General features: G+C 40.0%; 1 long non-coding RNA gene across 1 annotated transcript; it reads right to left on the reverse strand.

Annotated features, from left to right (window-relative positions):
- Window positions 1-2,163: 2,163 nt before the first annotated feature.
- On the reverse strand, window positions 2,164-21,293 carry LOC118654092. The gene is made up of 5 exons (XR_004966968.1): window positions 21,172-21,293; window positions 16,347-16,433; window positions 12,675-12,755; window positions 3,960-4,153; window positions 2,164-3,546 (listed from the first exon to the last, which is right to left on the reverse strand). It is a non-coding gene; the product is annotated as an uncharacterized LOC118654092 (long non-coding RNA).
- Between the last annotated feature and the right edge of the window lie 729 nt (window positions 21,294-22,022).

A 22,022-nucleotide genomic window follows, 5' to 3' on the forward strand; every position in this document is an offset into this window, starting at 1 on the left:
TCAAGGTTCTAACTTTAAAAATATATATATATTTATATTTATATATATATATTTCTTTATTGATTTCAGAGAGAGGAGGGAACGGGTGAGAGATAAAAACATCAATGACGTGAGAAAATCATCCATCGGCTGCCTCTTGCACATCCCCTACTGGAGATCTAGCCCGAAACCCAGGCATGTGCCCTGACTAGGAATTTAATCGTCACCTCCTGGTTCATGCGTCAACCCTCAACCACTAAGACACCCCAGCCAGGTTCAAGGTTCCAATTTTAACTGAATTAATCTCATTCAAAATCCTGTCATGTTGCCCATCTTCATTAAGAATTTTATGTGAAAAATACTGAGAATTGAGATGTTTATGCTTTTGAAGGAGAAGTGCTCATGCTCCAAAATGTAATTTAAACCTAAGTCAATGTTATAAACAATTTAATTTTCCCTTTAAAAACATTTTTGCAGCCCTGGCCAGTGTGATTCAGTTGGTTGAGCCTTGCCCCATACATGGAAAGGTCGCCAGTTCAATTCCAGTCAGGGTACATGCCTGGGTTGTGGGCTCAATCCCCAGTAGGGGGCATGTAGGAGGCAGTTGATTGATGTTTCTTTTGTGTTTCTCCCTTCTTCTATCTCTCTAGAATCAGTAAAAACTTATTTAAAATTTTTTTTGCAAAAACTTAGTTTCTTTGGGATTCTCCACCATAGATCATGGACAATCCTACTGTCAAAAGAACCACTGTGCTCTCATCACCACAATTTCTCACTGTATTGAGGTCTAGTTACTGTTTTGCTTCAAAGTGTCAACATTTTCCCCTTGTGGTTGTCTGGGAAGATGGTGAGGTCTTGCCATTTCTTGGTCTTTACACTGCTTTCATTTTTGCATTGGCTTTAACTGGGTGTCTGCCATTTCCTATGTTCCAGGAAGCCTGCTGTTTCTACTTGATTCTAATTCAGTTTGTTAATATTCAAAGTTTATCTGGTTTATGGCTGTAGATTAAGTCCTAGATAATTTCATCTATGTTTGTAAATTGACTTTACCAGATAAGAGCCTTAATGTCAACATTAGGCTGCCCAGAAATTCTCTGTGCTTTGACTTTTTATTTTAATGGTCTGTAGCTAGGGAAAGTTGACTTAGCATGTAAGCATCCCTTCTTTGGCTGAAGGCCTCTTTCTGTCTTTCATCTCTGCTAGTATAATAACTTCTCTCCCGTTTTGTTTTGTTTTTATTTCCTTTTCATCTTTGCATGTTGTAGGGCATGAGAGTTCTCCAATTTTACTTTGCTTTCCTCTCACTCTGGAAATGATCTAGCTCCTTCAGGGTCTCTTTCATAATCAAATTTTCTTGATTTTGCTAGAACCAACAAGGATGAATCCCTTGTAATCCTTCCTGAGCAGAAAGTCTATGGGCCAGATCATATAAGACTATTTTTTTTTCTCCAGAATTTTCTAAATTTAAGTTGAAGAGATAGTGATGTCTATATTCTTGCAAAAATCACAATTGGAATCTCTTTTTTCAAACTTCCGGTAGCCTCTCCTGTTCAGAAAATACTCCGTCCCCACTCAGCACATTTTCCAGCGATCCGGAGAGAAATTCTCTGCTGAGGAATATTGGTTTGTCTAAAAACAGACAAACAAATAAAAGGTGTATCCAGTACAGCAGCCAGAATTGTTCCTTTACAATCCGTAGATTTATTTGAAGGAAAAAAAAAGACTTCTGAGTCTTTGATCACTATGACTCTATTGGCCAGGATCTAGAACATTAATCTAAACAAATGATTTTGACAGCTTTAATGATAAAGGTAATTCATGTCAGCTAAACTAACCAGTTATTGAGATGATCAGAACAACCTTAAGTGTCATCATGGGACCACCCTCTGGAGCCTCACATGCCATCTGTGACTGCTTGTATCACTAGATTCTTAAAGATCACAAAATATTTGAATGTCCTAAAAACTCTTTTAGATAATCTGAGAAATTCAGATAAATTGGTAGGTTTAGGATTTTTTAAAAAAACAGAAGGTAAAAATGCTTAGGTGACTGAAATGCATTCCAATAGAGGCGAAAATAGAATCAGTATTTATTAGGCATTTACTCTAGGAAAGACATTTTACAAAATTATCTCTTTATCCCTCATTTTATGAATGAGAAAACAAAGATTTAGAGATGTGAAGCTACCTGCCTAAGGTCACCCTCTGCCCTGGCTAATTTTTTTTATCTGATGTAACCAAGTCTCCCCCCCAAAGGCCACACTTATTCTGCTCTTCTCAGATGGCTTCCTACGAAGCTGAAAAGGCAAGGAAACAGGATTGATTTATTTAGCCATATTTTCTACATGATTTATTTTCAGCATCTCGTGACCCTGGAGACACTGCATGTGGATGTTTTCTGCACATGCAAATGGTAACTGAAAACAATGACATTGACACTGAAGGCTACTGCTTAGGATCAAGTAATGTGAACCAAGTACTCTGCAGATATGCTTTCATCTCACAGACCATGAGAGACACAGTGTAGAGGTTAAGAACATGGGTCTCTGGAGCCGGACTGCCCATGTTCAAATTCCTCTTCTTCCTCTCAAGCTCTGAGCAGGTTACTTAGCCTCTTTGCACTGCAGTTAGTTCATTCACAAAATGGGGACAGTTTTAAAGAACAGATGACCTTGTTGGGTTGAAGGATTAAATAAGCAATGCAGAAATATTATTTAGAGCTATGTCTGGCTTACAGCAAGCACTCAAAGCATGCTGCCTCTTACTATCTGATGCTCTGAGTCTTGAAGTTTCTATAAGTCTCTCTCACAACATTAGCCACCAGGACCTGTGGTGGTAGCATTAGACTGGCCTCAGGAGTTCCCAAGATATTTCATAGAATTCCTGGGAGCACCATCTCTATCATAAATAGCTGGAAGGGAATCAGCATTGAACTGTGGTTACAATGGCAGGCTATCAAGCCATGTATTTCTACAGACCAGGGTTTGAATCCTGATTCTACCACCTGGTAGAAATATAACCAGAGTAACCCAGCTGAGCATTTTTCCACATCTATATAAGGGGAGAATAGTAACTAGCACACAGAATTAGAGAGGTGAATAATAAAATCATGCTTGGGACAATATCTCTAGAGGTTCTTAAGAAGTGATTCATATATGCATTCATCATTTCAGTTCAATACTTCAAAGTCCAAAATAAAGTCTTTTGCTTTGTCTCTTTCGAGCTTACCTATCTACATCTTATATTGATAATGTCTTACACTTGTGTGGTGTGTCACAATTTACTTTCATCCATCACCTCATTTAACCCATAGAATACTTTGTGAGACAGATACCCCCACCCTTAGATTGCAGAGAAAGGCAGAGAGATTTACTGAAGGTCACAAAGTTGCTAAGTAGTTGAGCTAGAACTTGAATCCAGATCTTCTGAGAAAAGGCTTCTATAATAGTTTTTCATGTTCCTCTACTTTCTTCTGATGCTCTCAGGAGAATTTTTTAAGGATATATAAGCCAGAGGTCATAAGTTGCATTGGCCAAAGTGAAGCAAAGAAAGTCTTTCCTGAAAGCACCTACATAGTTTCAGAGTAGAGAAAGGGAGAGAGAAATGTGAGGATATGCTTCAACTTTAGCAAATATCTTTCCTTTGCAGTTCTCAAGTCAGTAAGAATCATGCGAAAAATTCATTTACAGAATTCCCACTGAGATTTGTGAACCTCCAAAAGGAGGGCAGGAAAATAAACTGAACAGACATCACACTTTTTCTATTTTATGTTTTCACTGATTTTTAAAAAATATAGTATGTTTTCACACACAGAAACATGAGCAGTGAGAAACCATTTAAAAACTCAGTAGAAATATTATTAAATTACAAAAAGACATGGTTGATAGGGATGTGTAGATAATTACTATGATTTTTTTTTTTTTGCCTAATCCACTGTCAATAACTTATTCCAGTGGTATGAGCTGACATTTACTTTCTTACCTTTTTTAAACTCCTGGGTTTCGGCTGAAGTTCAGTTTCCAGGAAATCTCTCCCCATTTGGGGTCACTGTGTACCACAGCCTCAAATTCCTCCCGAGGCCCTTGCCCATGTACACAGTCACACAACCCATCGTCTGTTCGGGCTGGCTTAGTGGACAGTGCCCATGTGACAAAATTATATCCCTCTGGAAGGAGCTGGAATGAAAGAGAACAGATATTACCCATGCAGGGACCGCACTGAGGGTAGGAAGCCACGCACGCTAGTGGGCCATCATCACAGCTTTGCCAGCAGGCTCTGATTTTCACATTTTGGTCTCTCCTAGTAGTCAGACTCCTTTTTAAAGAGTGCTGAGATATAAAAAAATGTAAAACTAATAGTCTCTTTATCCAGGAAAGCAGCCCTGTTGCTTTTCGCATTGAGAACTTTAAACAGAGAGGAAGATCAGCATATTATATTATCTGTGTTGGAGCAGAAAATAAGGGTGAGTTATAGGTCAGATATAAATACCTTGACAATCCACAAAGGGCTGGGAAAATAAAACTGTGAATCAAGCTTTACAGAGAATCACTTTTGGTTAGTGAAATTAACAGGATTGACTAAATTATTTCCCCCCAAATGATGAGGCATTTAAATGCCTGGATAGTTTCTATTTCATTTAATAGCATGCATTCCTTCTCCCCCACTGAAGAGACCTCTGTAACTTGGAAAATCAAGACTTTCTGTTCTTTTTTGTGAGCTTGTTTATCAGCTCCACAGACACATTGCGAGGTTTTTAGTTGGTTTGGGACTGAATGAGTGTGTGGTGCAAAAAAGGCCTCACCATGCAATTTAACAAATTCCAAAAAAAGGAACAAAAATCTGAGAGAAGGCATTCATAACAGTGAAAATTATGGTTGGTGAAACTTGGCTAAATTGGCTGAGGAATTCTTCATCTTTCTAAAAAGATTTGCCTCGTGGATCAGGGTGAAGATCAGCCCTGAAAGGACCTATTTGAAATCATGTTGTTCTTGCATCTGGCTGAGGACATACTACCCAGATTACCACACACCGATGCCATTTTTAGTCTTTCAATAGTTGATTGAAACGGGTTCACATCCTTTAAAGCACAATTCTTTATAGTTGTGATAGAGTCAATAAGCACTGGAGTACTTGCTGTAATATGTTCAGATTGAGTGAATATTCTGGTTAGATAAAAAGGATACCCCAAATCAATTTCTAGCTCAATGTTTATTTCTTGAGAATCATGTTAAAGTCTATTAGACTAGTTTCCTCTGCTACAGAAATCACAGCAGATTGGATATATTTAATTATTTCTTAAATAATAGTACCTGAAAGCAGAGTAAAATATTAAGTATCTTAAAAAATAGCCTTCTGAATCTGTGACCACTATGACTGTAGGCCCCGGGAATAGAACATAAATGAGGAAATTTCTGACAAGAAATCCTACTTCCAAAAAAAAAAAAAATGCCTGTGATGATTTTAAATATCTTATTATGCTCTCAGGTTGCCATTATGATTATTAAATATATATCCTAAATGATGTTGAAGATGATGATTTGTACAAGCTTTAGGCTATATTCTAAAAGATCTATTTTTGAAAAATTATATGATTGATGTACATAGCAGCATTATTCATTATAGCTAGAAGATAGAAGCAACCCAAGTATCTGTTGACAGGTGATTGAATAAACAAAATATGCTATATACATACAGTGAACTATTATTCAGCTTATCCAAACAATGGAATGTTATCTAGCCTTTTTGTTTTTGTTTTTTGTTTTTTTTTAAAAAAAGAAATCTTGTTACATACTAAAGCATGGATAAAACATGAGGACACTAAGCTAAGTGAAATAAGCCCCAGTCACAAAAAGACAAGTACTGTATGATTTTTACTAATATGAGATATCTAGAGTAGTTAAATTCATAGAAAAAGAAAGGCAAATGATGATTGCCAATAGTGGGGGTGGGAGTTGATGGGAAAATTGCTGTTTAATGGATACAGTGTTTTCATTTTGCAAGATGAAAAAGTTACAGAGATGTGTTGCTCAACAATGTGAATTCACTCAACTCTACTGAACTGTATGTACACTTAAAAACGGTTAAGATGGTAACTGTATGTGTATTTTACCACACTTTTTTTTATTTAAAATAAAACATTTCATGATTTAAGCTTGTAGTTCTGTCATTTCCTTCTCTTATAAATGTATATGTAGAAAATATGTAGGTTAAGAGGATAGAGTTTAGATTTTACTTTACAGGAAGTATGAAGAACAAGGTCTTAACATATTGTAAGTAGCCTTGGTCTCCCTTTTATAGCAGGCAGTATTGATGGGGAATACATTCTTTCCATTGATGGGAAAAAACAAGAAAGTATTTTCCTAAAACTTGTTCCCTAGAATTTTCTTATTCCATTAATGATCATTCCACTGTTTTGTTCCTTTCACTTTTCTATCCCCGTTGACTCTTCCCACAGTCTACTCAACGTGCTCAGGACTCCTGAATCCATTAACTTAATTTGCCTCAAGCTACCCCCTGTCTTTACAAATTCTTCATTGTCCAATTGGAGCTAACTGGGAAGTGGTTGATAAGAGAGGGTAGGAAATTCAAAATGCTGAGTAGGAATTCAAACTCTGTTGAATTGGGGTTTAATATTTAAGCCTGGAGCTGAGAGAAGAGGCAATGAACTAGTGTTGGAGAAATGGCTGCAGAGGGGCCAAAGGAAAAGAGAGGCCAGAAGACCAAATTAGAGGCAAAGTCTTCAGATAAAGGCATAAAGACAATAGTGGATACAAATGGATACTGCCAGATTTTTATGTATGTTTTCAATGTGGGTCCTGAAAATAGTAAGTTCCCATTGAACAACAGGTATGTTTTAGATGCTACTGCTACTAAAGGATCGACAATTCCAAAACTTTTACAATTTGGTCACATCCTGTATTCCAGCCATCTCCCTTCATTAGAGTCCCACTAAGCTGCTTGCTCTTTCACATGTCCATGATTTTATTAATACTATTTTCAGTCTAGATACAGCATGGTCCAGTAGAACTTTTTCTGTTGATGGAAATGTTCCCTATTTGCATGTTCCAGTTTAGTGGCCATTAGCCATATGTGACTAGAGGTTAACATAGTTCGACAGCACAAATCTAGAATGTCCTTTCCTATTTCCAAATCTGTTAAAATTCTACTTATTTCCTTTCAATATCCAACACTGTAGTAAATATTGTCAGTGCTCCACCTGGAGCCTCTCAGATTCCTTTAACTACCCGTGTGTCCCCCCTTGCCTCTCTGCTTTTGCTTCTAATAGCCTGTACATATGACTCTCTTCAGAGGGTTGTCCTCAATCTGCTGGAGCCATTGTGCATGAAAGGGTAGAAGTCAGAGAACCTGGAGCTTATGTCCTGCCCCCCCCCCCCCCCCCCCGCTCTCCCCCCCCCCCCCCCCCCCCCCGCCTCCCACCACCACCACCAGGGCAGCCCTCAGCCCCAGCCCCTGACTGATGGGTGCAGGAGTACAAAAACCTAGCTCTTTTCAACGCAGGCCACTCTGAGGCAGAACTCACCCTCCTGAATCCCCCGCGGTTCTGCTGGACTGTGCCTGAAATCTCATCCTGTGCTTGGTTCCTTTCCCTTCCTTATCTGACTTCTTCCACTTCCTTACAAGTTTCTCCTGGGAGCACTTCCTGGAGAAATCACTTGCACATGAATCCTCATATCGAGGTATCAGGGTCTGTGTCTAGGGAGCTCTAAGACAAACTAAAATACTGATTCCTCTGAGCTTTTCCCAGTCCACAGTCAGAATTCATCGCTGTTGAATAATTCCTCAAGGTTGCCATAGCACTTTATTAATGTCTCTAGTACAGCACCAAGTAAACGTTAGGCAATTATATTCATGACTAGGTCTCCAACTAGAATGTGAGCCATTCATGAGTAGAAATCATGTCATATTCATCCTCTTGCTCAACGTCTTGGTTGTTAAAGGGCAGTGATGGCGAACCTATGACACGCGTGTCAGAGGTGACAGGCGAACTCATTTTTTTGGTTGATTTTTCTTTGTTAAATGGCATTTAAATATATAAAATAAATATCAAAAATATACGTCTTTGTTTTACTATGGTTGCAAATATCAAAAAATTTCTATATGTGACACGGCACCAGAGTTAAGTTAGGGTTTTTCAAAATGCTGACACGCTGAGCTCAAAAGGTTCGTCATCACTGTTGTAGGGTCTCTAAAATATTTGTTGAATTTATTGGAATATAAAGGAAAACAAGGACTTGATGACTTTGTATCATTTTTCAATAAAATATTTAATGACTTAAGGTTATTAAAATTGAATAAAAGAGAGTTGGTTGTCATACAGTATTTATTTATTGTGCTATAGAGTTTTTCCATATTCAGTGATGATGGCTGGCAATTCTTTAAATTGAAAGAGATTAACATAAAGAATGTCTCAGATCCTCAATGGCAATACTTCCAGATTTTTATGCCTTACTCAAACTTTAGAGCCTTTAGAAATTCAACTGGGATGATTCAGATATGCCACTGAGCTGAGTCAGGGCAACACACACAACAGAAAGGAAAAAGCCCCACCTTTACTCCTTTGTTGGGCACAAGTCAATAAAACGTGAACCATGTTGAATATCTTGTGGCTATTTAAAAACATGTAATTGAAGACCCTCTAAATATTTATTAGATGAACAAATAAATAATGTTTAATATCAAGGAAAAAAACGGGTCACATAGTAGAACTTGTTTTAAATAGTGAAATATAGAAAATTTAAAAAAAAAGAAAACAATTATACCAGGGTGTTAGAAATGGCTAGTTCTGAATAGTGCCACTTTGGGTGTTTTTTTATTTGTGTGTTTGTTTGTTTTGCTAGTTTACTTTTTTATTGTTTAAAGTATTACATGTGTTTCCTTTTTCCCGATTGACCCCCTCCCATCACTCTCTCTCCCCCCAGAACAAGCCCCCACCACCCTAGTGTCCGGGTCCCTTGGTTATGCTAGTATATGTGCATATAAGTCCTTTGGTTGATCTCTTACCCCCCACCTCCCCTGCCTTCTCTCTGAGGTTGGACTGCCTGTTCAGTGTTTCTTTTTCTCTGGTTCTATTTTTGTTCATCAGTTTATGTTGTTCATTATTCCCACATATGAGTGAGATCATGTGATATTTATCTTTCTCTGACTGGCTTATTTAGCTTAGCATAATTCTCTCTAGGTCCATCCATGCTGCTGCAAATGATAAAAGTTCCTTCTTTTTTATAGCAGCATAATATTCCATCATGTAGATGTACCACAGGTTTTTAATCCACTCATCTGATGATGAGCACTTAGGCAGTTTCCAAATCTTAGTTATTGTAAATTGTGCTGCTATGAACATAGGGGTGCATATTTCCTTTCTGATTGGTGTTTCTGTTTTCTTGGGATATATTCCCAGAAGTGGGATTACTGGGTCGAATGGGAGTTCCATTTTTAATTTTTTGAGGAATCTCCATACTGTTCTCCACAGTGGATGTATCAGTCTGCATTCCCACCAGCAGTGCAAGAGGGTTCCTTGTTTTTTTAATACCTTCTTCATGCTTTGTTGAATTGTTCACATTTTCTACCATGAGTATATACAATTCTTAAAATTAGAAAACAAATATATTTTGAGAAGTCTCTAGCCACATCCACATCTTTCCAGACCTGTCAATTCCAAAAATCAGCAACAATAATCACAGATTTAGTCAGGTTTGCATACAGGGGAATAAAAATGAAAATAGCAGCATTATTTTGCTCATTGAGAAATCATTTTCAATTCAGTGACTCGGCTTCTAAAGCTTGATGCTATGAGTCTGGCAAATCCAAATGACTTATGATAGAGACGTAACACAACACAAACCACAAGTTGCCGATTCAACTGTACAATTTGATTCTTTCCTTACATACTCTCATGTATGATGTATTTTAAATATGAAGCCCAGATTCTTATGACAAAATTCAACCATTTGAACTTTTGAATAGCATTTCAAATGCATCATTGTTAATATAATTATGTTAGAAGCTAACAAATTAATTTGGTTAAGAGAATTAAACTGGCCATACTATGCCTTATTCCATCATATAAATATTTTCTAAATGGACTAGGATTATTATATTAGAAATACATTACTCAGAGAATTCCTGGTGACCAAACTGCTCAGATTCATTCAAGGAAATATCTTAACTTCTTTCCCTTTGAAATTAACCTTTCGCAATTAAATTATAAAGAAGAAACCAGACCTCATCCTCTCTGTATGGAGAGGGAAATGCTCTACAAGGCACCAAGTTTTTAGGTAAGCTTAATATTAGATTCCCATCTAAAAGAACACTTTTGGTAAGTGCATAGCAGTATTTCTTTTTTAAATGTGTTCACCTTTGTTTCCACATCTTCTATATATAACAGCCCCCAAGAAATCCAAAGGGCAGGAGCTATTATCCTTAATTTTCTGATGCATAACCTGCAGTCACAATGGAGTCTCCTTGAAGCCACCTGTCATTGGAAGCACAGCTCTCCTGACCTCCCATTGCAAGTGCATTCCCACAGGTACGGGCCGAAACACCTGAGGGATGGTTTGGTCTGCACTTGAAAAGCTGAGCGGAAATAACATTCCTCTACCACCTCAGGAAACTGCTGCGTGTTCTGCGCTCCTGAGAACTTCTCCCGAGTGCTTGGCAGGAATGTTCTGCTCCTGAGTGCAGAGTGGGGACCACCACGTGGGGGCGCCACTGAGGCCTGGGTCATGCTAGCTCTTGCACTATCCACCCAGCGGGGTGGTCTTTAGAAGGAGCTCTCAGCAGAGCACTGAGGAGGGCCAGGATTACCACGTCACCCACACGGTTCCTAGGGTCAGAACCCAGCCAGCTACAGCATATTAGCTATCCTAAAATAATAAAAACAAATTAATGGAATCGCCTCAAGGGAAATCAAACTCCACTTATAGGCCTGGTAGCAGAAACAGCTGTTAAAATTCATTACATTGGAAGTTCCTGGAGTAGCTTCTTGAGGATGTTTTTCAAAGTCTTTGGGTCACTAGTATAAAAAAACCTCGTTAAACATGATTCATCAGAAAATATTTTTGCGGGGAGGACATAGAGTGTATTTTGAAATCTTCATAGGCTGTAAGGTTGTGGCTGGCCCTTTGGCAGTTTGTAGTTCAGTAGGCTTTGACAGATGGGCTTGTTGTAGTTTTAAACTTCAAGAAGGGAAGATCAATGGCTGCATTAAAAACCCCAAAAGCCTTTCCACTGAGAATTAAAAACCCCCAAAGCTTTCCACTGAGCATGATTTTCCGTATCAAAAAAAAAAAAAACACCCAAAAACTTCTGTAAGATGTTTATAGATTTTTCACAAGTCTGGCTACAAATTCTTTAATAAAATTCTTAGCTAATGACAAGAGCAACCCAAAACCTATGTTACTTTAAAAAAAGAGTTGTTTATATACTTTTCTCTTCCAAGAATATTTCCACACTGCTAAAGGACTTTGGTTGTTATGTAGATGAAATATTTCAGGAAGAATTTCTATCATGTTAATAATAAAGGAATGTGAAAAAATCTAATGTTTTTCTTCCCTCTTATTTATTTATTTATTTATTTATTTATTGTCTAAAGTTTTACATATGTCTCCTTTTTCCCCGTTTGACCATCTCCCCAACAGCCATTCCCACCCGGGGCAAGCCCCCACTGCCCCAGTGTCTGCGTCCATTGGTTATGCTAATATGCATTCATACAAGTCCTTTGGTTGCTCTCTAACCCACCCCCCACCTGTGCCATTTGTCTCTGGATCTATTCTTATTCATCAAATTATGCTGATCATTATATCCCACATATGAGTGAGATCATGGGATATTTATCTTTCTCCAACTGGCTTATTTAGCTTAGCATAATGTTCTCCAGTTCCATCCATGCTGTTGCAAATGGTAAAAGTTCCTTCTTTTTTATAGTGGTGTAGTATTCCATTGTGTAGATATACCACAGTTTTTTAATCCACTCATCTGCTGATGGGCACATAGGCTGTTTCCAAATCTTAGCTATGGTAAATTGTGCTGCTATGAACATAGGGGTGCCCTCTTTTTTTTTTTTTAAGAACTTTGTTTTGGTTTCATTATAGATAATAATTATAATCAAAATATGAAAATCTTTCTCCCAGATTTTAAAGAAAAAGAACAAGATAAAAATTTGCAATTCCTTAGACTAGAATGATTTCAACAAAGGAGCTATGATTAAAGTTTAACAAATCAGAAAGAGAAAATAAGGTAGCTTTGAATTAATTCACTTATTAATAAAATCCTTATATTAAACCTAGGAAGTACCCCTTAAAACTTGAATAAAGATGATTTGGGGCCTCCTTATTAAATACTGTTATGTAGCTGACTTAAATGTTTGACTTTTGGTTAGTTTAGAATATATATAGGCTGAATGTATGGTTTTGAGAAGATGTTAGATAAATTCCTTAATGATTATCATTTGTTATTAGCTATTAAAGATAATGAAATATTTTTTTAAGGTAAAGTAAAATATATATTATTTACGTAAGAAATCATAAAGGAATGTGTCTAGTAAGAAAAGAAATGAGTTTAGATGTTCTCTCTCCTTCAAATTATTTATCTTAAAGAAAAAGAGGGCATTTGAATTAGCTGATCTCTGAAGACTTCTGCTTTTGAGTTCCAGGAAACTAGAATTCCAAGAACAGTACTCACACCAAGGAGGAGCTTCCAGCAACAGATGCAGGGCTAATGCATTCATTCAGGTACTCGGCAGGAATTTGAGGATGGTAGACCCTGCAAAATGGTGCTCATAAGTATATAAGTTAAGGTGTTTGATTATAAATAACAGAACTGTTAATTGCAGGTAAACAGGGAATCATTATAAAGCCATGGTTGGGGCTTATAGACCCAAGGGGAAACCTGCAGATGCCTGAAAGGACAGGAACCAGGGTCATTCAGGAGTCTAAGCGGCAGATCAGAACACTGCATAGGACAGATTCACTCCAACCATTTTTCTTTTGCCCTTTAGTCACTATGCTTATGAGTCAAAACATGGGGAAGAGAGTCCCTTTTCATATAATGAATTGATTCCACTATTCATTCTGCCCTGTTCCAGGGTCCCTTCACTCGTTGTAAAGGCTAGAAAGTTCAAAACCTATGTTGCTCAGTCTCCCTTGCAGCTAGCATCCCAGAGGTATTTATTCTTCAGCTAGCCATATTCATTTGTATCAGCCTGGGAAGGCAGGAGAGAGGTAGATACCACGCTGTGCTGCTTCTGCAATTTCTGCTCTAGAACATAGATGTCAAGGGCTTTGATTTTTCTGCAATAGCGCTAGCCAAGGTCTCAATATCTGGCCACTAGCTTAATAGGTGTTGAGAGGCATGGCATGGATCATCCATCTTGTTGGTTCATTCCCAGTGCACATATCATGACTTTGGTCACAGCTAAGGTGGCATATTCCTGGAGTCAACAGTTGCTGTGGGCACCAGAAGTTGGCACAGTGGCTTCCCAATTCCTCAGCTTCCCAATAGCAGCCATTTGCTTTGCACACCAGTCTTATACTGCCAGTCTTTCCTGGAGGCTTAGTTCTCTGTAATAAATCCCTTATGCTTAAACTAGAGTCCCAGTGCATGAATTTGTGCACAGGTAAGGTCTGGCCAGCCCACCCCAATGGGGGCCAATAGGGGCTGGGCTGGCATGGGGGGAGGGGACATGGGAGGTTGGCTGGCAGGCCCCGCCCCCAATCAGGATGGGGGAGCCGATCAGGGGCTGGGCCAGCCTGAGGGAGGGGCCGCAGAAAGTTGTGGGGGGCGCTGATTGGGGCCCCTATCAAGCCAGTTGGTGTGTGTCATAGTGACTGGTCATTCCTGTCATTCTGGTTGCTTGGCTTTTATATATATAGACTAGAGCCCAGTGCATGAAGATTCATGTATTCCGGGGGGGGGGTCCTTCAGCCCAGCCTGTGCCCTCTCACAGTCTGCGACCCCTCAGGGGATGTCCACCTGCCAACTTAGGCCCACTCTCAGGGGGATCGAGCCTAAGCTGGCAGTCAGACATCCCTCTGGCAGCCAGAAGCCCTCAGGGGATGTCCACCTGCCAGTGTAGGCCCACTCCCCAGGGGATCAGGCCTAAGCTGGCAGTCAGACATCACTCTGGCAGCCTGGGAGCCCTTGGGGGATGTCCAATTGATGGCTGTGGGGAGTGGGCCTAAGCCACAGTCGGACATCCTTAGCATTGCTGAGGAGGCACGAGAGGCTCCCCCCACTGCCGCTGCACTCACAGCCATCAGCCCAGCTTGTGGCTATGCAGAGTTCCCCCTGTGGGAGCACAATGACCACCAGGGGCAGCTCCTGCATTGAGCATCTGCCCCTTGGTGGTCAGTGCACAGCATAGGGGCTGGTTGTTCCCAGTTATTCCACTGTTAGGGTCAATTTGCATATTACCCTTTTATTATATACGATAGCCAGAGAGAGTTCCATTAGATTCCAATTGGCCATCATGGTTCATAAGTCCAGTTTGTGACTAGGGGAAGCAGACAGGTTGATTAATTGGCATCCCCACCAATAGTGCATACACAGTAGAAGAAGGGTAATTCTTCCAAAAGAAAATAATCTGCCCTTATCAAAAAAGGGGGTGATGGATTGTGGGTGGCAGAAAACAACAGACAACCATCCTGCAAATCAATACAAAGATATTAAGTCAACATTGTTTCAAGAGTGTGTTGGAGGCCCATTAAACAAAGCAAAGTTGTCTGAAATCCTAAAACACTACGGACATAATGAAAACTAAATTCTAACAAGGGAAGGGGTCAGAGGAGGCTCATAAAGTGACATCTGAGGGTCTTAAGGCTCACATAGTTGTGAAGACTTTCTAGAGAGTGGGAATTTAAGAAATTAATTTGAGGTGTGTATATGTATGTAGTATCTGAATAAAGACTGAGGAGTCAATTAATTAGTAAAGGGGAAAGTTTCATTCTGAGTTTTTCTCCAGTAGGTATACATTGTATAATTGGAAGGAAACCCAGAAAGGCAATGCAAACAATTGAGACAATAAAGACCTAGGTTGGCTAGCAGCAAGTTCCAAGATCCCAACCTGTGTACTTCTAGGCCCTTTCCAGAGGTCACACAGAAGCAGGCAGCTGCCTACCTCTAACCCTTTCATTGCCCTAGGCATCCTGACCTCCTTAAATAGAAATTGGATTTAATTCCTGAACTCATATCAAATGCTAAGGCTTATTATCTACGGACTCCCACATCACCTGATTTTTTTTTTTTTTTAATGACTTCCCAACATTCTTTCCTGGGCTAATTATGCTTCTCACGGTAGGGGACGCGGGAGGCATATTTGGTGTGCAATTTGCTTTGCACACCAGTCTCATACTGCCAGTCTTTCTTGGAGGCTTAGTTCCCTGCAATAAATCCCTTTATGCTTAAACTAGAGGCCCAGTGCATGAATTTGTGCACAGGTGAGGTTTAGCGGGCCCACCCCAATGGGGGCCAATGGGAGCCGGGAAGGGGATGCGGGAGGTTGGCTGGGAGGCCCCGCCCCTGATCATGGTCACTGGCTCAGGGACTAGCCCCTAGGATTATTAGCTTTGGGCCTCCAGATACTCCTGCTTTCCCCAAGGTAAATGAGACCCCTTGTTATTTCTTTCTCAACTCCAGCTAAAACTGTAGTTTTATTTCTCTCCTGATCTGTGACTGCTATAGTTCTCACTCAGCCATTTCACACATTGACTTCAGCTTTTACCTGCGCTGGAAATGCTGCGGGACAGTATTATCACAGTGATGCTTGGGCCCAAGCTAACACAGTGAGTTTTATGTGCCACCTGGTAGCATCATCAAGAGCAGGAAGGGGAGGAAAAATAACACTAATTGAATTTTCATTAAGTGTCAGGGAGGCGTCGGAGACCTTTCCCATGTGTTACTCATTTGTATAATTGATAGAGTGGTTTACGTCCCCAAGCCAGTCGTCCTTCGGTCTGTCAGCACTTCCCAGGGGCTGGTTTTGGTAGGATTCAGTTTAATTAAATACCTCCCTCCCAGCATCCCACTCATCCTGCCTTTTAATCTAGGAGACCCTCCAGTCCACCTCGCCTGCCCTTGCTTTCACCACTGCCACCCTCCCTGCTTTCCTCTCCTGTCCTGACTCCAATCTTTCTACAGTGAACCCCTGCTTCCACCCCCACATTCAAGCCAGTTCTGAGTGAAATGCATCCGTGCCCTCAGGTGCTGGTACTGACTTCACAGAGAGGACCAACCTGCGATAAGAATCAAATGTCTAACATTCCTACCATTTTCTAACAGTGTGTCCGCCTGTTTTAAATCAGTAGCATATGTTAAGTGATTCTCCCAACAGGATAAAAATGAGGATATGTTACTTACCACACCATTTCTCAAAGCTTTTCTTCTCTTCTTGACCTTCCACATTTTTCTTTCCAAGTGTCAAGAGAACTACTAACAGGTAAGGTCCTAAAATATGACAGGGTTTTCCTCAAAAGATTAGGGAGTAAAATCATAGGTCAAAAAGTGCATGAGTAGTAATGTAAGCAGCCCTAAGGAGACTTCCGTGACATGCTAAAAAGGAGGAAAGTCCTGATCCTCTATGTATAAGCTCGCACCTGCACATGCACAGAACTACTCACCATTTTACTCTTCTGTTGTAGCATTTAAGGAATTAAGCAAACAAACAAACAAACAAACAAGTAAAGAAAAACCCCCGAAACCAACAACTCATAGACACAGACAACAACATGGTGATTACCAGAGGGAAAGTAGGGTGGGGGAAGTAGAAGAGGATAAAGGGGGCATAAATGGTGATGGAAGGAGACTTGACTTGGGGTGGTGAACACACAATACAATATACACATGATGTATAATAGAATTGTACATCTGAAACCTATATAATTTTATTAACCAATGTTACCCCAGTAAATTTAATTAATTAAAATAAATCTAATGTGTTACATTGCCTACACTTTTTCACACACTGAATTCCCAAGCATAAAAGCTGTAAAAGAAAAATCTATTTTTGCAACAGGATTCCTGATATTCAGTGTTAGATGGGACTCTGCTTTAAAAAAAAAAAAATGATGGCTCTGGCTGAGAAAAAAGGTGTTAAGTTCCTAAGAGAACAGTGAGAAGTTGGGCCCAATCACCTCTCTAAGACTTGAGGTGTCAGGACACCTCCTGTCACTTCTACTCTCCATCCTGTCACTTCTTAACAATATAAGAGGAGAAATGGGAGCCAGAAGCACTTCATCTGTGTTAGGAAAAGAAACCATTTCCTCCCTCCAGCTCCCCCTACTGGGAAGAGAGGACTTTTCCTCCCCGAATCCAAGGAAGGGGAGCTGGGCCAGAATTCTAAGAATCCTGTATGTCAGTATATGGTAAGCATTAAGATATTTTAGCTTCTTTGTCTTCCTTATTAACCTATAAAGTAATAAAACATGGACATACTTCATAAACATTTCTATAAAACTGGTTTCAAGATGGAAGAGGGCACAGAGGGGATAAAGGATGATGAAAAAATGAAATAAATACTGGTTTCAAGAAGAGGTTTGGAAACGGATGTGAGTAATGACAATTCGGTGGAACAATTGTATCATTTTTCACAGTGCTCGTTTTGAAAGAACACACATTTAGATACACCTTCTTTGTTGTACTTGTTAAAAATAATTGTGCTCAGTCATGTGCAGTCTCACTTTACATGGGCTGTTGTGTAACTGAAGTAGCTGTAATATTCCCACCAATCATGAAGACTTGCAGCGGCGGGTTCTCAGGACTCACCTTTGCCCTCCTGCTTTCGTTCGTTGACCATAGGCAGTGAAGTGTTGAGAAATGTCTAGCAACTGGGTCTCCCTCCTCCCGTCGGGGAGTCGGGGTAGAGACACAACTGATTTATAAAGTAATTTCAAGTGATTAGCCACCGTGGGAATTTCAAGCTAACACTGTGGACTTGGGAACCGAGGAGCACACTTGGCCCTCAGGAGCCAGTGGGGGCTGTCTCCAGCTCACCACTGCACTGATCAATGTGACAGTCAGATCCCCTCATTCTGCACCATTGGTTCACTTAAAATGTGCTGTTCTATTACTGCTTCTTTCATGGTAAATGTCCTTCTTCCAGCAATTCCAAATAGTATAGAAAGAGCAAGCATAGTACCCAAGTAGGAGCAAGAATGGAAATTAAGCCAGGTGGGTACTCGAAGCAGCGAGGGAACCACTCTGTAAAGTACATGGTTGTCTAACCACCTTGCTGCACATCTGAAACTGATACAGAATAATACTGAATGTAAACTATAATTGAAAAATAAAATAAATAACAATTAAAATAATAATAAAACTGGCACAAGACTAATTAACAGGGGGAAAAAATGAAAAGGGAAAGGAAATGCAGATGGTCCTGGACTTATAATGGGGTCATGACCCAACAAATCCATCATAAATTGAAAATACTGTGAGTTGTAAATGCATTTGGTACACCTAACCTACCGGACATTGTAGCTTAGCATAGCCTATGTTCAATGTGCTCAGAACACAATATCCAAAAACTGCTGGCAATGTATGTAACGCACTGCAGAGGATCACCTGTGAACCCTCATGATAACCTGCCTGGGTGGGAGCTCTGGCCCAGCAGCATGAGATACCTTGTATCAAAACTCACTAGTCAGGGGAAAATCAAAATTCAAAATGTGACATACAGTTTCTACTGAATGTGTATTTCGCACCATTGTAAAGTAGAAAATTGTAAGTTGAGCCATCACAAGTTGGAGACCATTGCATAGAAAATGAAAAATATTGCCCTGACCGGTTTGGCTCAGTGGATAGAATGTTGGCCTGCGGACTGAGGGGTCCCAGATTCGATTCTGGTCAAGGGCATGTACCTTGGTTGTGGGCACATCCCCAGTAGGGGGTGTGCAGGAGGCAGCTGATTGATGTTTCTCTCTCATCGATGTTTCTAACTCTCTATCCCTCTCCCTTCCTCTCTGTAAAAAATCAGTAAAATATACATTTTTTTAAAAAAGAAAATGAAAAATATCAGTGTCTTTCAAAGAAGCCTTGATAGACAAAGGAGCTAATTGTGCACAGAGTTTTAGGGAACAATCCTATTTTTAAAAACATGAAATAGTAGTCCCACTGGTTTTAAATTCTTGCCATAATGACCCCTACTGTACCTTATCTTTTTTTAAAAAAGTATATTTTTATTGATTTCAGAGAAGAAAGGAGAGGGAAAGAGAAATAGAAACATCAATGATGAGAGAAAATCATTGATTGGCTGCCTCCTGCACGCCCCCTACTGGGAATTGAGCCCACAGCCTGGGCATATGACTTTGACCAGAATTGAACCCAGGATCCTTCTGGCCACAGGCCAACGCTCTATCCATTGAGCCAAACCAGCTAAGGCCCTATTGTACCTTATCTTAAAGCATAGTCCTTTTAGGTGGATTTGCTGCTGTGGCTTATAAAGTACCTCAGTATTATGGGCTACCCATAGAACTTGCTCTTCTTTTGTGCTAGGCCCGGCAGAGGTCCTCAAACTGTGGCCCACGGACCACATGCGGCCTGCCGAAAAACATTTATCCGGCCCGCCGGGTGTTTTTGCCACCGCTGCCTGTCCTTCTTAGCAGCCGACTCGTCCCGGGCCCTCAGTGCGCATGTGTGGAGTGTCTGAGGGACAGTGAACTGGCCCCCTGTTTAAAAAGTTTGAGGACCTCTGTGCTAGGGGTTAGCTCATCAGCCACACTCAAAGGCACAGTTCTTTACCCTCTGCAAAGGAGAGAACATCAGAGTCAAAAAGTTGGCAGAATCATTTTCTAAAGAAGAAAGCGTTCTGTCCCTTAGGCTGATGGGAGGAGGTACTAGCAGAAAAGCCACAGAAGCCCAGGCATACTTTACAGCTAGTAGTTCCCAAAACAAGATTTCTACCAGGGCCTCTGCAGCTACACTCTGCATACATTCAGGTTCTCAGCTGTGGCCCAAGGGAGATGAAAATGACCATGGCCCAATTAAAGTGCTCCCTCAGAAATTGAAATAAAAACATTATGACTAGCACTGATCTTTCTTAGAGGAAACCACCAAAAAGTCATACTGTTTTCAATCCAAAACAAAAAAGCATTAACAGCATGACCTCAATTTCACATCTGCATTAACAATTCAAGAAGAACATTTTGCAATCATCTATGAGTAGAAGAGTCTATCACTGGCCCAATTCAATTACATGTTGAACCGAAGCCAAAGCAATAACAAAAAAAGCACAGTAAAGACTTTTTGAATTTCCACATAGAACTTTTATAGAAGACTCACTTTGATTTTGGTATGCTGCACATTCCAATTATATCCTTATAACATTCAGTGAGCAGCATGAGGTCAGCCCAATTAACTGGCAGCCTGAAGACCCTCTTTCACTCTCTGGTTTGTCCCTGCTCAACTCCGATCTTCCCACTTTCTAATAACCAGAAGCTAAGCATGGAGCTAAAGTTCAGAGGTCTTACTAATTCCCTGCTATATTAAATAGAGGAAGAGCACGCTATAATGCAGTGGTTCTCAACCTTGGCTGCACATTAGAATCACCTGGGAATCTTTTTAAAATCCTGATTTCTGGGCCTCATCCTCTGGAAATTCTGATTCTTTGTTACTAATGTTGTGGCCCCACCCCATAACAAAGAAACAGAATTTCCGGAGGATGAGGCCCAGAAATCAGGATTTCAAAAAGATTCCCAGGTGATTCTAATGTGCAGCCAAGGTTGAGAACCACTGCTATAATGGTTTCATTTAAAACTAATTCAAGGTATAGATAATATAATATAGTCCCTCATCACCAAAGTTGGAGTTACAGTATCATATTTACTTTTATTTTGTTACTTGTCATAATCCATTCACCTCTTTTTCATAGAAAGAGAGAGAAAGAGAAAGAGAGAGAGAGAGAGAGAGAGAGAGAGAGAGAGAGAGAGAGAGAAAGAGAGAATAGCTATATAGAGAGAGGATTAAGACATGGTCAACTGTCCGGGGGAATCTACTCAGATTTAAGTAGTCTCTTCAGTCATGCAGAGGTAGAAGCAATCCCCAGTATGTCAGCTGTCAATTCAATATTGCATAGATTGATGCTAAAGAAACCTAAACCGAGAAGGCTAACCCCTTGGAGATGCCAGCAGGCAGAATGTAACTTCAAAGCTTAAAACTTAACTATGAACATGTTGAGAATGGTACCTACCTTGGAAGTCACTCCTTGCTTGTGTATATCCAAAGGCATTGCCTATAAACAGGAAATGGCCAGCCAGGGACTCCAGCAGTACAGTGACATTCAGCTGGCATAACTTCATGGAGCTGACCCTGTTTGGGAAACAGATGACCAACAGACACATCAAGGAACTTCCATAATTGTGAGCTAAAGTAGGGCAGCCACAAGCAGGATGGGGCATGAGGACTATTTTAAGGACTCCCAGAAGCACAGCTTCAAATGATGAGGCCCAGCTTTGTCACATTTGTCCGAAGGGGAAGTGCTTTTAAAGACCTTAGGCTGACTCACAAAACTCAGACAGAGCAACAAAAGACTTAAATTCTGCAAACAGCAGCCGTGACCACACTTGTGAGAACAGAATGAATCCTTACAGCTATCAGTCTCTTTCACTGTCATATTGGAATTGAAATGTCTATGCCTGCAAGTGAACTGGCCTGGGTAGAGAAATTAATTTGGAGCAATTTGCCTCAGCAATAAAAGTGGCAGGCAATGAGTCAATATATTAAAAACAAAACAAAACAAAACAAAAACCTGTTAGAGATCAGTGGAAAAGGAACAATGCCCCAATGTTTTTTAACTGGAAAAAAATATGAAAGAGCAATTTCTTAAAGTAGAACTGTATAGTCATCAGTATATATCAAAAAAGTTCAACCTAATTAGTGATCAAAGGCATAAAAGCTAACATTAATGAGACATCAAATTTCACCTATTTGAAGATTTTTTTAAAAACAGAGTGTTAGGAAGATGGCAGGAAAATGAGACTCACATGCATTTATTTATGCATTAAATATCTGTTGGGCACATAACTCAGGCAAAGCATTATT

The sequence above is a fragment of the Myotis myotis genome, unplaced genomic scaffold (assembly GCF_014108235.1).
Source record: "Myotis myotis isolate mMyoMyo1 unplaced genomic scaffold, mMyoMyo1.p scaffold_m19_p_1, whole genome shotgun sequence".
Classification (NCBI taxonomy): domain Eukaryota; kingdom Metazoa; phylum Chordata; class Mammalia; order Chiroptera; family Vespertilionidae; genus Myotis; species Myotis myotis.